This window comes from Arachis ipaensis, chromosome B4, assembly GCF_059453495.1.
Source record: "Arachis ipaensis isolate K30076 ecotype BB chromosome B4, ASM5945349v1, whole genome shotgun sequence".
Taxonomy (NCBI): Eukaryota; Viridiplantae; Streptophyta; class Magnoliopsida; order Fabales; family Fabaceae; genus Arachis; species Arachis ipaensis.
The window spans coordinates 48,771,879-48,788,263 of NC_142439.1; the positions used below are offsets into that span (position 1 = coordinate 48,771,879).

General features: G+C 38.5%; 2 non-coding genes across 2 annotated transcripts; one reads left to right on the plus strand and one right to left on the minus strand.

The window, feature by feature from the left end:
* Positions 1-258: 258 nt before the first annotated feature.
* LOC148567483 (small nucleolar RNA R71) lies at positions 259-366 on the plus strand. The gene has a single exon (XR_015882196.1). It is a non-coding gene; the product is annotated as a small nucleolar RNA R71 (small nucleolar RNA).
* A 2,629-nt stretch (positions 367-2,995) lies between these two features.
* Positions 2,996-3,103, minus strand: LOC148567484 (small nucleolar RNA R71). The gene has a single exon (XR_015882268.1). It is a non-coding gene; the product is annotated as a small nucleolar RNA R71 (small nucleolar RNA).
* Positions 3,104-16,385: the final 13,282 nt, after the last annotated feature.

Consider the following 16,385-nt stretch of genomic DNA (forward strand, 5'->3'; position numbering starts at 1 on the left):
AGTCAATATTTTATTCTGAGCCAATATGGCATTCAGAGTATCAATTTCAAGAACTCCCTTCCTCATAGGCGTCCCATTATTCATAGGATTCCTTTCAGAAGTGTACATGAACTGGTTATTTGCAACCATGTCAATGAGTTCTTGAGCTTCTACAGGCGTTTTCTTTAGGTGAATGGATCCACCTGCAGAATGGTCCAATGACATCTTTGATAACTCAGACAGACCATCATAGCATATATCCAGGATGGTCCATTCTGAAAGCATGTCAGAAGGATACTTTTTGGTCAGTTCCTTGTATCTCTCCCAAGCTTCATAGAGGGATTCACCTTCTTTCTGTCTGAAGGTTTAAACATCCACTCTAAGCTTGCTAAGCTTTTGAGGAGGAAAGAACTTGGCTAAGAAAGCCGTGACCAGCTTATCCCAAGAGTTCAGGCTATCCTTAGGTTGAGAGTCCAACCATATTCTAGCTCTGTCTCTTACAGCAAATGGGAAAAGCATAAGGCTGTAGACCTCGGGATCAACCCCATTGGTCTTAACAGTATCACAGATCTGCAAGAATTCAGTTAAGAACTGAAAAGGATCTTCAGATGGAAGTCCATGAAACTTGCAGTTTTGTTGCATCAGAGAAACTAATTGAGGTTTCAGCTCAAAATTGTGTGCTCCAATGGCAGGGATTGAGATGCTTCTTCCTTGTAAATTGGAATTTGGTGCAGTAAAGTCACCAAGCATCTTCCTTGCATTATTATTATTTTCGGCCATGTTTTCTCCTTTTTCAAAAATTTCTGTCAGATTTTCTCCAGAGAGTTGTGCTTTGGCTTCCTTTAGCTTCCTCTTCAGAGTCTGATAAACCACTATTTTATGGTTTATATTGTATTTAATTATGTGGTTTTATCATGATCCTTACCCACTTATTCATTAAATTAGCATGAAATCATAATTCCTTCCTGAATTTATAACATGTTTGAAAACTGCTTCCTAGAGACTTTAATTATGTATTTTTAATTCTCCTTTATTCCATTCGATGCCGTGATCTGTGTGTTGAATGTTTCAGACTTTATAGGGCATGAATGAGTTGGAGATTGGAAAGGAAGCTAGCAAAAATGGAAGGAACACAAGAATTTGAGGAGATAACCAGCGAGAAGTGACGCGGTCGCATGGCTCATGCGACCGCGCGAAGGAGAGTAAATCGCAGTGACGCGGCCGCATGGCTCACGCGGCCTCGCGGATTGATAAAGCTCAGGCGACTCGGTAGCGTAGATGACGCGAACACGTGGCAAGGAAAAGCGCGAATGACGCGTCCGCATGGATGACGCGATCGTGTGACATGTGCGATCTGCATAATCTGCAGACTTCGCTGGGGGCGATTTTGGACCTTATTTCGACCCAATTTTCGGCCCGGAACAGCAGATTAGAGCCAGAGAATATGTAGAAACAAAGGACAGGATTCATTCTACACAGTTGACAGTTTTAGATCTAGTTTTTTCCTCCTTTAGGTTTTTCTCTCTAGGTTTTTAGAAATTTAATTTTCAATTGGTCTTAGCATTGGAACATTGAGAAGAGTTATTTCCTCATCAAGACTTCGTCATTCTAGTTCGTTCTCTTAACTAGGTTTTATTCTTCCATGTTCTTTGCTTTGTTCAATTTTGTTATTTGAATATTTTCATGATTATTTCATACAAGGATTATTTCTCCCATTTTAATTTATTTTTCATTCCAATAATCATGTCTTCTTTTAATTCCCTTTCATGTGTTATGGATTTATTATTTTCAATGAGTGAGTAGTTCCCTCACTTGATGGGGAGTTGATTGAAAGGAACTATTGAGTTGGAAGGATTGAAAGAAAAATTGTACTTGGGCTAACTGTTGGATTGTTTTCTAATCACTAACACCAATCCCTTTGAACTAAGTGGGTTGCAACTCGTGAATAGATCTAGCATCACAACTTGTTTGACATTCCTTTACATAGTAAGGGATAACTAAACAGAGCAACCATTAATTATAAATTAATCTTGAAATCATCCCATCAATAATAGAGATTCCAACTAATCAACTCCTAGTCAAGGCTTTTATTCATATTATTTAAATTTCCTCTTTTTTTTTTAATTTTCTCTCTACTTAACTCAACTTCTTGGAACATCTGATTAATAAAATAGCACACTTTTCTGCAACTCGTTGGGAGATGACCTGGGACTCCAACTCCCAGTAATTTTTAATTTAAACTCTCTGTGACATGTTTCTAAATTGATAGGCAGATTTCCGGTGAGTTAAGAACTATACTTGCAACGTAACTATTTTAATAATTTCTAATTCACCAACTTCTGCGCCTCATCAATTTTTGGCGCCGTTGCCGGGGAGTTGCAATAGAGTGCTAAAGTTATTAATTAGAATTTATTTATTTGTATTTTATTTTATTTTGCTACTATGAGCTGCATGTTTCTTCCGTCAAATGATGCGTTCACTTCCTGGTCCGCGCTTGCTAATATTCGATCCTGAAATTGAAAGGACTATTTCACGAATAAGGCGAGAAAAGCGTCGGTTAGTCCGCTCTGAGGTCGGATCTGAGAGTGAACTTTAGGAAGAAACCAGCCCCCGTTCTACTGATTCGGTTGTTGTACGTGCAGAAGACATGGTAGCTAGGAGAGTTACCATCCAGGAGGAAGGAGCCCCTGATTTTACAATGCAACCGTTTCAAGCACATCATCCAGCAGTAGCTACAGATTTTGAAATAAAGACCGCACTGCTAAATTTGATGCCCAAGTTTCATGGCCTACTTGCTCAAGAGCCTATCAAGCACTTGAGAGATTTCCAGGCAGCCTGTTCTACTGTCAGGCGTGATGGTACTGATGAAACTTCAATTTTGCTGAAAGCTTTCTCGTTTTCTCTTGAGGGAAAAGCAAGAGAGTGGTACTACACTCAACCTCTGGCAAATGTATCCAACTGGGATACACTTAGAAAGGAGTTTTTGGAAAAATTCTTTCCATCTGAAGTTACTGATAAACTGAGGAAGGATATTTCCACAATTCTTCAGGATGACAATGAAACTCTCTTTGAATACTGGGAGCGCTTCAATAATCTTCTGGAAGCATGCCCCCACCACATGATTGACAAGATAGTGTTACTTAGCTATATCACACAAGGCATGAGGCCCCAAGATAAGACCACATTGGAAAGTGCTAGCAATGGGTCTATGAAGAAGTACAAAACCACCGATGAGGCTTGGCAATTGATCAGTGATTTAGCTGAATCTACTAGGAGCCACAGGCAAAAGCAAGGCCGTTCAAAAGCCGTTGCAGAAGTATCCTCTAATAGAGAGACTGCTGCTCTAGCTCAGAGTATATGCGAGATGACCAACTTGCTGAAGCAGATGCAATTGAATCAACAGCAAGCTCAGCAAGCTCCTCCACCACAGCAAAACCAACAACTAGTCCCTCAAAGAATTTGCGGAATCTGTGCTGATTACAGCCATTACACTGATGAATGCCTGCAGCTCCAACAAGAAGACAACATGGTGGCATCCACTCATAACTTCTATGACCGCCCCAACCAAGGGTACAATCAAAGTGGAAATAATAACCATGGATGGCAGGACAATTCTAACCAGAATTGGAGGGACAACAATAATAGAGGAGGCAGAGATAATTAGGGAAATCAGAGGTGGAATAATAACAATAACAGGTAGCAGAATCAACCTTACAGAGCACCTCACCTGAGGCAAAACCAAGGACCACAAAATAATCAACAGTAGACATCCCAATTTACTCATTCTTCTTTATCTCCTAATGAAGAGCTACTACAATCTTTTGAGCGAAGACAACAGACCATGGAAAATAACATGAATAATATTAACGCCAGTCTGAATGGTCTCACCTCTACTTTGCAAGCTCTTATGTCACAGATTGGATCAACACAAAATTCCAGTAACCAACCTTCAAGCTCCACTAGAATCCCCTCTCAACTATTACCCAATCCAAAGGGAGGCATTAATGCCATCACCTTAAGGTCGGGAACCACACTGCAGGAGAGGAGTCAGGAGGAACCAAGCCCACCAGAACACACCTCAGCTGAAGAGGTAGTAGAAATAGAAGATGCTGAAGAGGAAGAGGACATAAAGGACATAGCTGAAAAAGAAATAGCTCAACCACAGGAGGAAGCACCAAAAGGCGCAGATACTACAGAAAACACTACTTCCATTCCATTTCCACAACTTGCAAGGAAGCCCAGGAAACAGCTAGAACCCGACCCCAAAATGGTAGAAATATTCAAAAAGGTTGAGGTAACTGTTCCTCTTTTTGATGTTATTCAGCAGGTACCTAAATATGCAAAGTTTCTAAAAGACTTATGTATCCATAAAGACAAAATTAATGAATTAGAAACTATTCCTTTAGGTAGTTCTATATCTGCTTTAATGGGAGGATTACCTGAAAAATGTAGTGATCCAAGTCCTTGTATAGTTAGCTGTACTATTGGTGGTGTAGTAATTTATGATTGCATGTGTGATTTAGGAGCATGTGTCAGTATAATGCCTTTGTCTATATATGATATTTTGAGGCTCCCTCCCTTAAAAAGGTCGGCAGCTCGTTTTGTGTTAGCAGATAAAAGCATTATTACAGTGGCTGGAGTTGCTGAAGATGTTTTGGTGAACATTAAAGGACTTACATTTCCCACTAATTTTTACATCTTGGAGATGCCCCATAATGATTCAGATAAGCCATCATCAATCCTACTTAGAAGACCATTCCTGAAGACATCAAAATTCAAAATGGATGCTTTTTCAAGAATATACTCCTTTGAAATAGATGGCTGCATAGTAATCTTCAATCTGAATGGAGTCATTGACAACCCCCCAGAAGATCGTTCTATCTTTCAGTGTGATGTCATAGACGAAATTGTAGCTGAAGTTCACAAGGAAGAGTTAGAAGAGAGGCACACTGGACAAAGTCCAAATATGGGAACCCTCTTAACTGACAATGAGGGCACTTTGTCATTTTCACAAGCTCCAGATAATCCAGAGCCTGCCCATGATCAAAAGTTAGAATTGAAACCCCTCCCTCCACATCTCAAATATGCCTATCTCGAAGATGAGCAGAGGTTTCCAGTTATCATTGCAAGGGAACTTACTTCTCAACAAGAAGAGCAGTTACTTGATGTGCTGAGATTGGCAGACATAGTAGGCATCAACCCTGAAGTATGTGAGCACAGAATATTCTTAGAAGAGGGAGCAAGACCTGTCTGTCAACCCCAAAGAAGATTGAATTCCACCATCTTGGAAGTTGTCAAAAAGGAAGTGACCAGACTATTGGAAGCAGGTATCATATATCCCATTTTAGACAGTGAATGGGTAAGCCCAGTACAAGTGGTGCCCAAGAAGTCTGGGGTCACTACAGTGAAGAATGAGCATGGAGATCTCATAGCAACTAGTGTTCAAGATACTTGGAGAGTCTGCATTGATTACAGGCGTCTCAACCAGGCTACCCGTAAGGATCACTACCCACTTCCATTCATTGATACTGGATCGCCTGTCAGGTAAATCACATTATTGCTTTTTAGATGGTTACACAGGTTATTTCCAGATCCATATAGCTCCTGAGGATCAGGAAAATACTACTTTTACATGTCCTTTTGGGATTTATGCTTATAAGAGAATGCCCTTTGGTTTGTGCAATGCACCAGCTACTTTCCAAAGGTGCATGATGAGTCTTTTCTCTGATCTTATTGAGGACTGTATGGAAGTTTTTATGGATGATTATAGCGTTTATGGTGATTCTTTTAGCCTTTGCTTAGATGGATTATCTAGAGTATTAGATAGATGTGTTAATACAAACCTTGTATTAAATTTAGAAAAATGTCACTTTATGGTAAAACAAGGGATTGTATTAGGACATGTGGTATCTAATAATGGCATTTCTGTAGACCCAGCAAAGGTGAATGTTATCTCTAGTCTACCTTACCCCTCTTCTGTGAGGGAAGTCCGTTCGTTCCTTGGCCATGCAGGATTTTACAGGAGATTTATTAAGGAGTTTAGTAAGGTCGCACTTCCCTTATCCAGATTACTGCAGAAGGATATTGAGTTCGAGTTCAGTGGGATTGCAAACAAGCGTTTGATAAGCTGAAGACTGCTCTGACTCAAGCTCCAATTGTGAGAGGACCAAACTGGAGCCAGCCATTTGAAATCATGTGTGATGCTTCCAACCATGCAGTAGGAGCAGCGCTGGCTCAGCGTGAAGGTAAGGATCCTTTCGTTATTGCTTATGCGTCTAAGACTTTAGACACTGCCCAGTCCAATTATACTACTACTGAGAAAGAGCTTCTTGCTATTATTTTTGCTCTGGATAAATTTCGAGCTTATTTACTTGGTACTAGAGTAGTAGTGTATTCGGACCATGCAGCTTTAAAGTATCTATTAGCTAAAAAGGAATCCAAACCAAGACTCATACGTTGGATACTGCTATTACAAGAATTTGATTTAGAAATAAAGGACAGGAGTGGTAATCAGAATTTAGTGGCAGACCACTTGAGTCGCCTGGAGCATATTAAGGATGATTCTACTCCTATAGATGATAATTTTCCTTTTGATAACCTGCAAGCAGTATCTGAGGTAGTCCCTTGGTATGCACATTTTTTCCAAATTTCTCTAAGCATCAAAGAGACAAGCTGAAAAGCGAGTCTAAATATTATATATGGGATGACCCGTATTTATGGAGGTGTGGCGCTGATCAAGTAATTAGACGTTGTGTACCACAATCAGAATTCCAATCCATTTTAGAGGCCTGTCACTCATCTGAGAGTGGAGGACATTTTGGTCCTCAAAGGACAGCTTGAAAGATCTTAGACTGTGGATTTTGGTGGCCTACCCTTTTTAGAGACGCTACTGAGTTTTGTAAATCTTGTCTCCCATGCCAGAAATTTGGTAATATATCCAGGAGGGATGAGATGCCTCAACAAATTATGCTTTTCTGTGAAATCTTTGATGTTTGGGGCATTGACTTCATAGGTCCATTTCCAAATTCTAATGGATATTTTTATATATTGTTAGCTGTGGATTATGTTTCCAAATGGGTGGAAGCAATTCCTACCCACACTGATGATGCTAACACTGTTGTTTCCTTCGTGAAAAACCATATTATATGTCGCTTCGGATCACCACGAGCAATCGTGAGCGATCAAGGCACACATTTTTGTAACAGGAGACTGACGGGATTAATGAAGAAGCATAGGATAATTCATAAAGTTTTAACAGCTTACTATCCCCAAACAAATGGGCAAGCCGAGGTGTCAAACAGAGAAATTAAGCATATCTTGCAAAAGATAGTAAAGCCTCAAAGAAAATACTAGAGCACCAGGCTACAAGATGCACTCTGGGCATACAGAACAGCATAAAAGACACCCATTGGGATGAGTCCTTTCCGCTTGGTTTATGGAAAAGCTTGTCATCTCCCAGTTGAAGTAGAACACAGAGCCTTTTGGGCAGTTAAGGAGTGCAACATGGGAATTGAGAAAGCCGGAGCTGAAAGGAAGTTGCAACTGCAGGAACTGGAGAGCCTTCGCCTAGAAGCTTATGAAAACTCCAGAATATACAAGGAAAATATGAAGGCTATACATGATCAAAACATCAAGAAGAAAGAGTTCCAACCTGGGGATTTAGTCCTCCTATACAAATCTCAACTAAGGCTCATGCCAGGCAAGTTGAGATCAAGATGGGAAGGTCCATACAAAGTAGAGAAGGCCGAACCGTACGGAGTTTATCACCTAAGCCATCCTTCGAGCTCTGAATATTAAGGTTAATGGACAACGCCTGAAGCTATACCATGGCGAGAAGGTACAGAGAAACAAGGATCTTGAGATCTTCCTCTTGGAAGATCCCCACATAGCAGAAGATTGAGCTAGTGGAGCGTCCAACTTACGGACGTTAAAGCAAAGTGCTAGGTGGGAGACAACCCACCATGGTATGATCATTCCTTTCTTTATTTTTAGTTTTTTCCTATTCAATAACTCTTCTCTTTCTTAGTACTTTCATGCATCTGCATTTACATGCTTTTACTTTAATTAAAAAAAAAATTCGCCTACGCGACGCGATCGCATCAGCGATGCATCCGCGTCACAGGGAGAATAAAGAAAAATAAAAATGAACAGAAAGTCACGCTGGAGTGTGGCTGGAGGCGTGCCAATGGCACAAATCAACCCACGCGACCGCGTCGCTGACGCGTTCGCGTCGCATAGGAATCATGGCCTCCCACGCGACCGCGTGCCCGACGCGACCGCGTGCCCTGAAGTTTTTGACGTAAAAGGGTGCACAATGAAATATTGTGCGAAAGTGATGCTGGATTGGTGCTGGAAGTACAATCCTTATCACGCGACCGCGTCGCTGACGCGGCCGTGTCATGCATCTCCTGGCGCACACTCACGCGATCGCGTGACCCACGTGATCGCGCCGTCCCAATTTGGGCAAACAATCTAATTTGAACAGAAAGTTGTGCTGGAGCGAGGCTGCACTCGCGCCAGACGCATAATATGGGTCACGCGACCGCGTGACCGACGCGATCGCGTCACCTTACTTGAAGCGCATTCACGCGAACGCGTGCCCCACGCGGCCGCGTCGCGTGCGCCGCATAGCTCAACCTAAATTGCCAAATTATCTTATCCTTCTCCCCTCCAAATCCTAGTTTTTCTTTTCCCCCCTTATTTCTTCCTTCCCCCTTCCCCCTTCTATCTCACCTTTCACTCTCTATCCCTCTCACTTCCATTAACAAGGTTTTACCTTCTTCTTCCCTCTTTCTTTTTTCTATCATTCTTATTATTGTATATGTTATTTTCTTCTTCTTTTCTTTTTCCCCTCATTATTCATATTTTCCTTCTTCTTTCTTTCCTTTTTACATGGTGTTAGTAATTTTTATTTGAGTCTTATCCCTCATTATATGCTTGTGGATTGTTGCAATTGGTTTGACAATTATTTTTATTCTATTTAAGGGATTACTTGCATGTTCACCTTCATACTTTCTATATCTTATTTACCATGCATGCTATGTGTTTGTGAAAAAGCTCAAATAGCATTATGCACTTCTCTATGTTGTCATACTATTCAATGCTTGCTTTTCACAACTTTTCTTTACTATTGTATTAATTGAATTTAATTGTTAATACAAATGTGATGGTTTGTTACAAAGTATTGCTTGGTCTATGCTACTCATGCCCTTTGCCGGCATGCCAATAAACACCTTGCGGTCACTTGTCTTTATATGCACTAGCTATTTTCCATTATTGGCTTTTCACATGTACTCGAGAGCATGTGTTAATGTCATCTACATCCTAATGTGCACCCATCACCACTCTTCCGTTCTCTTCCTTGCTACATATCTATTTGAATTTAATTTACTTTCTCCTCTCTTTTCAGGATGGCCACCAAGAAAGGAAAGGAGAAAGCGACTCCTAAACCCCCAGCAAGAAGAGGCACTAAAAGAGCATTAGTGGCAGAGCCCTCTTCAACCGCAGTCAAGCCCTCAACAAAAAGAGTTAAGAGGATAATAAAGGTTGATGAAAAGGAGAAAGCCTTTCCAGCAAAGGACACTGCGCGATTTCCTAATCGCTACTGTGAGCAGATGTTCCCTATCCTGGCAGAAAGGAACTATAACAATGAATACCTTCTTATCCTCCCGTCCAATATTGCTACCTTTTTTGAGCCGCAAATTGAACGAAGACAATGGGGTTTCCTATAGAGACAGCCAAGGCAGGTCAATCTTTCTTGGGTAGTTGAGTTCTACTCTAACTTCTACATGCCAACCCTGCAGTCTGTTTATGTCTAGCAGAAGCAAGTCCCCATCACAAAAGAGGCCATTCAGCAAGCTCTGAGTCTTCCCCCTATTCCAGAAGGAATGGACGCCTTCCAAGAAGCCACACTTAAGTGCCAGAGGTACCAATTTAACTGGGACTCCGTTCTCAGAGTTATCGCATTACCTGGCAGCCGTTGGATCTACGGAAACCACCGTACCCGCCCTAAGAGAATCTTGGCTTCAGCACTTACCTTGGAGGCTCGCGTATGGGCACAGATTATGTCTCATTACGTCTTTCCGAGCACTCATGAGTCCTCCTTCACTGCGGACATGGCCATTCTACTATGGTGCATCCTTACAGACCAACCTCTGAATCTCTCAAGACATATCCGGAATGCTATGGGACATGTACAAATTGCGGGCAACTTACCTTTCCCCGCCTTGGTCTCAAATCTTGTCTCAGCAGCCGGAGTCTCCTACAGAGCTGGGGACACCAAAGCTGTGCTTCCACGGGATGATCAGTATGTCCCTAACGGGAAATACCACAGACTTCCAGCAGCCACTACAAGTCTTCCTACTGCTCCAGTTGAAGATAATCCTTCTTCAACACCACAAGCACCTACAACTGATGAATTGCTCCAGCAGATAATCGAAAGGTTGGATCGGCAAGAACACAAAGCTAAGTTGAGAGAGCGCCGTAACGAGCGCCGATTCAAACACCTCAAGGAGCTACTTTAGGGACACTTCAGGGACTCAGATACCCCGGACTCCACTTCTTTTACCAGCACAGGAAGCCATGACGGTCCCGACTGTGGAGATACTGCCACCAGCCCACCCCTGTTCCTGACAGACGGCACCGAGGACGGTGCAAAGCCTTAAGTGTGGGGAGGTCGGTCAGTACCTGGCTTCCGGAGGTAATTTCTTTTCCCTAGCACCAATAATTAGGATATTTTAGTTAGATTTTCTTTTTTTTTTTATAGAATAGAATAAATTGCATAGGTTAGGATAGTTGCATGCATGTTCTACTTGATTGAAAAGACAATAAGTTTCTTTTAAGACTCTATCTTTAGAACAAAATTTCACTAATTTTTCAAAATTTTTATGATAAATTTGCTTGAGTTGTATTTGGAACATGATATTTGAGCTAAAGAACACACAACCTGTGAAAGATTTGAGCCTTTATGTATGGTTACACTATTTAACCATAATTATTTCATTCTTGTGTGTTTACTTCTTTATGATTGTGATCTATATTTTGTTTTATCTTATATGTCCAATATTTATTATATTTTCATGCTTGCACATGATTGAGGCCATTATTTGTTTAAACTCACTTATCCAAATTAAGCCTACCCTTTTCAATTACCTTTGTTAACCACTTTGAGCCTTTAAATCCCATTTGTTCTATATTTTACCACATTACTAACCTTAAGCTGAAAAACAATTGTATATCCCAAATTGAATCTTTGGTTAACTTAAGATAGAATTGTGTGTGCTAGTTAAGTATGGGAAATTGTGGAAACAAAAGTGGTTAAGGGAATGTGTCATGAGAATTTAATGGGAATTTGGATACCTACTCATGTGAAACTATAAGAATTAAAAATCTATGTGCATTGATAAGCTATATTTATTTTAATGTCAAAAAAAAATTTATAAATAAATAAGGGGACAAAATGACCCCAATGTTAAATTCAGAATTCAAAGATCAATGCACATATGATAGAACCAAATATAAAGTTAATACATGAGTATGAATAGAAAAAGAGAATTCTGGGTAGCTAGCTAAGAACTTTAAGATTACATTAAAAATATATAGGTTAGGTTGAAGCTTGGGTTAATTAAAGATTCAATTTATTAGCTCACTTAACCATATGTATACCCCTACCTGTACCTTAGCCCCATTACAACCTTGAAAAGACCTCATGATGTTTGCATTGGTATATTAATTGTTGTTGATTGGTTAGGAAAAGAACAAAAGTTAGAAAGCATGATTAGAGAAAGATAGAGTGATTACCCTATACACTAGAGATTAGAGCGTACATACATTATCAGTGAGGGTTCAATGCTTGAATTTTCATGTTCCCTGCTTTCATGAGCTATCTTCTTGCACCTTTATCTGTTTTATTGTATAATGATAGAATTAGTGGAATTTGATTTGTAATTGTTTTGAAGAGCTTATTTACTTTTGATCAAGTGGGCAAGAATCATATAGTTGCATTTATTTATATATATATAGGCTTGCATTGCATTTCATGAGTTTCTACTTGTTCATACTTATTTCCTTATCTCCTTCAATTAAGCATGAGGACATGCTGATGTTTAAGTGTGGGGAGGTTGATAAACCACTATTTTATGATTTATATTGTGTTTAATTGTGTGGTTTTATCATGATCCTTACCCACTTATTCATTAAATTAGCATGAAATTATAATTCCTTCCTGAATTTATAACATGTTTGAAAACTACTTCCTAGAGACTTTAATTATGTATTTTTAATTCTCCTTTATTCCATTCGATGCTGTGATCTGTGTGTTGAATGTTTCAGACTTTATAGGGCATGAATGAGTTGGAGATTGGAAAGGAAGCTAGCAAAAATGGAAGGAACACAAGAATTTGAGGAGATAACCAGCGAGAAGTGACGCGGTCGCATGGCTCACGCGACCGCGCGAAGGAGAGCAAATCACAGTGACGCGGCCGCATGGCTCACGCGGCCATGCGGATTGGAAAATCTCAGGCGACGCGGTAGCGTGGACGACGCGAACGCGTGGCAAGGAAAAGCGCGAATGACGCGTCCGCATGGATGACGCGATCGCGTGACATGTGCGATCTGCATAATCTGCAGACTTCGCTGGGGGCAATTTTGGACCTTATTTTGACCCAGTTTTCGGCCCGGAACAGCAGATTAGAGCCAGAGAATATGCAGAAACAAAGGACAGCATTCATTCTACACAGTTGACAGTTTTAGATCTAGTTTTTTCCTCCTCTAGGTTTTTTTTCTCTAGGTTTTTAGAAATTTAATTTTCAATTGGTCTTGGCATTGGAACATTGAGAAGAGTTATTTCCTCATCAAGACTTTGTCATTCTAGTTCGTTCTCTTAACTTGGTTTTATTCTTCCATGTTCTGTGCTTTGTTCAATTTTGTTATTTGAATATTTTCATGATTATTTCATACAAGGATTATTTCTCCCATTTTAATTTATTTTCCATTCCAATAATCATGTCTTCTTTTAATTTCCTTTCATGTGTTATGGATTTATTATTTGCAATGAGTGAGTAGTTCCCTCACTTGATGGGGAGTTGATTGAAAGGAACTCTTGAGTTGGAAGGATTGAAAGAAAAATTGTAATTGGGTGAACTGTTGGATTGTTATCTAATCACTAACACCAATCCCTTTGAACTAAGTGGGTTGCAACTCGTGAATAGATCTAGCATCACAACTTGTTTGACTTTCCTTTACCTAGTAAGGGATAACTAAACAGAGCAACCATTAATTATAAATTAATCTTGAAATCATCCCATCAATAATAGAGATTCCAACTAATCAACTCCAAGTCAAGGCTTTTATTCATATTATTTAAATTTCATCTTTTTTTTAATTTTCCCTCTACTTAACTCAACTTCTTGGAACATCTGATTAATAAAATAGCACACTTTTCTGCAACTCGTTGGGAGACGACCTGGGACTCCAACTCCCAGTAATTTTTAATTTAAACTCTCTGTGACATGTTTCTAAATTGATAGGCAGATTTTCGGTGAGTTAAGAACTATACTTGCTACGTAACTATTTTAATAATTTCTAATTCACCAACTTCTGCGCCTCATCAGAGTCCTTTCAGGTTCAGGATCAGCTTCAACAAGAATGTTCTTATCCTTGTTCCTGCTCATATGAAAAGAAGAAGACAGAAAAGAAAATATGGAATCCTCTATGTCACAGTATAGAGATTCCTTTATGTGAGTAGAAGAATAGAAAAATAGAAGACGGGAAATTCGAACACCAAGAGGAAGAGAGAGTTCGAATTTTGAGATGAAGAGGAGTATTAGTAAATAAATATATAAATAAATAATTAGAAGGAGATGAGAGAGAGGGAATTTTAAAAATTAATTTAATTAAAAAGAAAATTTAAAGTTAAATTTCAAAAATTAAAATTGAAATCAAATTAAATTAAAAATTAAAAATTAAAACAATTAGTTAATTAAAATAAAATTTTGAAAAAGAGGGAAGGGATTTTCGAAAATTAGAGAGAGAATTAGTTAGGTAGTTTTGAAAAAGATATGATTGAAACAAAAAGATAAGATTGATTTGAAAAAGATTTGAAAATTGTTTTTGAAAAAGATAAGAAGTTAGAAAAGATTTTGAAATTGATTTTGAAAAAGATCTGATTGAAACTTAATTTGAAAAAGATTTGAAAAAGAAATTTAAAAAGATTTGATTTTGAAAATTAAAGTTGATTACTTGACAAACAAGAAACTAAAAAGATATGATTCTAGAGTTTAAAGATTGAACTTTTCTTACTAGGCAAGTAACAAACTTAATATTTTTTAATCAATCACATTAATTGTTAGTAATATTTTCGAAAACATGAAATAAACATAAGAAAGAGATTTTGAAAATTATGAAATAAGATAAGAAAAAGATTTTTGAAAATCATTTTGGAATTTTCGAAAATTATGAAAGAAAAATGAAAAAGATTTGATTTTTGAAAAAGATTTTAAAAGATAAGATTTTTAAATTGAAAATTTGATTTGACTCATAAGAACAACTAATTTTGAAAATTTTTGAAAAAATCAAATCAAATTTTCGAAAATTATGAGTGAAATAAGAGAAAGATATTTTTTTTTGAATTTTCAATGAAGAAAGAGAAAAACAACCCAAAGACTCAATGCATGAAAATTTTGGATCAAAACATGTGATGCATGCGAGAACACTATGAATGTCAAGATGAACACCAAGAACACTTTGAATGTCAAGATGAACACCAAGAACTTATTTTTGAAAAATTTTCAAGAAAAGAAAACATGCAAGACACCAAACTTAAAATTTTTTTATTCTTTAGACATTACAAATTGAAAATGCATATGAAAAACAAGAAAAGACACAAAACAAGAAAATATGAAGATCAAATAAGAAGACTGGCCAAGAACAACTTGAAGATCATGAACAATGCATGCATGAGTTTTCGAAAAATGCACAAATTTTTAAACATGCAATCAACACCAAACTTAAAAGTTGACTCTAGACTCAAGCAAGAAACACAAAAAAATATTTTTGATTTTATAATTTTGTAAATTTTTTTGTATTTTTCGAAAATTAATTGGGAAAAATGAAAAAGAAAATATTTTTTGATTTTTTTCAAAAAAAGAATAATAAAAACAAAAAGGTTAAAATTAAAATAAAGTTACCTAATCTGAGCAACAAGATGAACCGTCAGTTGTCCAAACTCGAACAATCCCCGGCAACGGCGCCAAAAACTTGGTCTGCAGAAATTGTGACGGTTCCATTCCTTGGTAACGACGCTGAAAACTTTATACGCACGTTCATAATCTTAATTCTTTGTCACAACTTCACACAGCTGACCAGCAAGTGCACTGATTCGTCCAAGTAATAAACCTTACGTGAGTAAGGGTCGATCCCACGGAAATTGTTGGCTTGAAGCAAGCTATGGTCACCTTGTAAATCTCAGTCAGGCGGATTCAAATATATATAGAGTTTTAATAATTAAAAGATAAATAAAGCATAAACTAGGATAGAGATACTTATGTAATTCATTAGTGAGAATTTCAGATAAGCGTATAGAGATGCTTTCGTTCCTCTGAACCTCTGCTTTCCTGTTGTCTTTATCCAACCATTCCTACTCCTTTCCATGGGAAGCTTTATGTAGGGCATCACCGTTGTCAATGGCTACATCCCATCCTCTCTGTAAAAATGGTCCAATGCGCTGTCACTGCATGGCTAATCATCTGGCAATTCTCGATCATACTGGAATAGGTTTTACTATCCTTTTGCGTCTGTCACTACTCCCAGCACTCGCGAGTTTGAAGCTCGTCACAGCCAATCCCTTCCCAGATCCTACTTGGAATACCACAGACAAGGTTTAGACTTTCTGGATCTCAAGAATGGCCATCCATGGGTTCTAAATTATACCACGAAGATTCTAATATCTCGGACTCGGTCCCCTGTATTTGATATCTAAGAGATTTTCAATCTAGCTTGTTTGCATGTAGAACGGAAGTGTTTGTCAGGCACGCATTCATAAGTGAGAATGATGATGAGTGTCACATAATCATCACATTCATCATGTTCTTGGGTGCGAATGGATATCTTAGAATAGGAATAAGCTTGAATTGAATAGAAAAACAGTAGTACTTTGTATTAATTCATGAGGAACAGCAGAGCTCCACACCTTAATCTATGGAGTGTAGAAACTCTACCGTTTGAAAATACATAAGTGATAAGGTCCAGGCATGGCCGAATGGCCAGCCCCCCTGATCTAAGAACTAAATGTCCAGAGATGTCAATACAATAGTAAAAAGTCCTGTTTATACTAAACTAGTTACTAGGGTTTACAGAAATGAGTAAATGATGCAGAAATCCACTTCTGGGGCCCACTTGGTGTGTGCTTG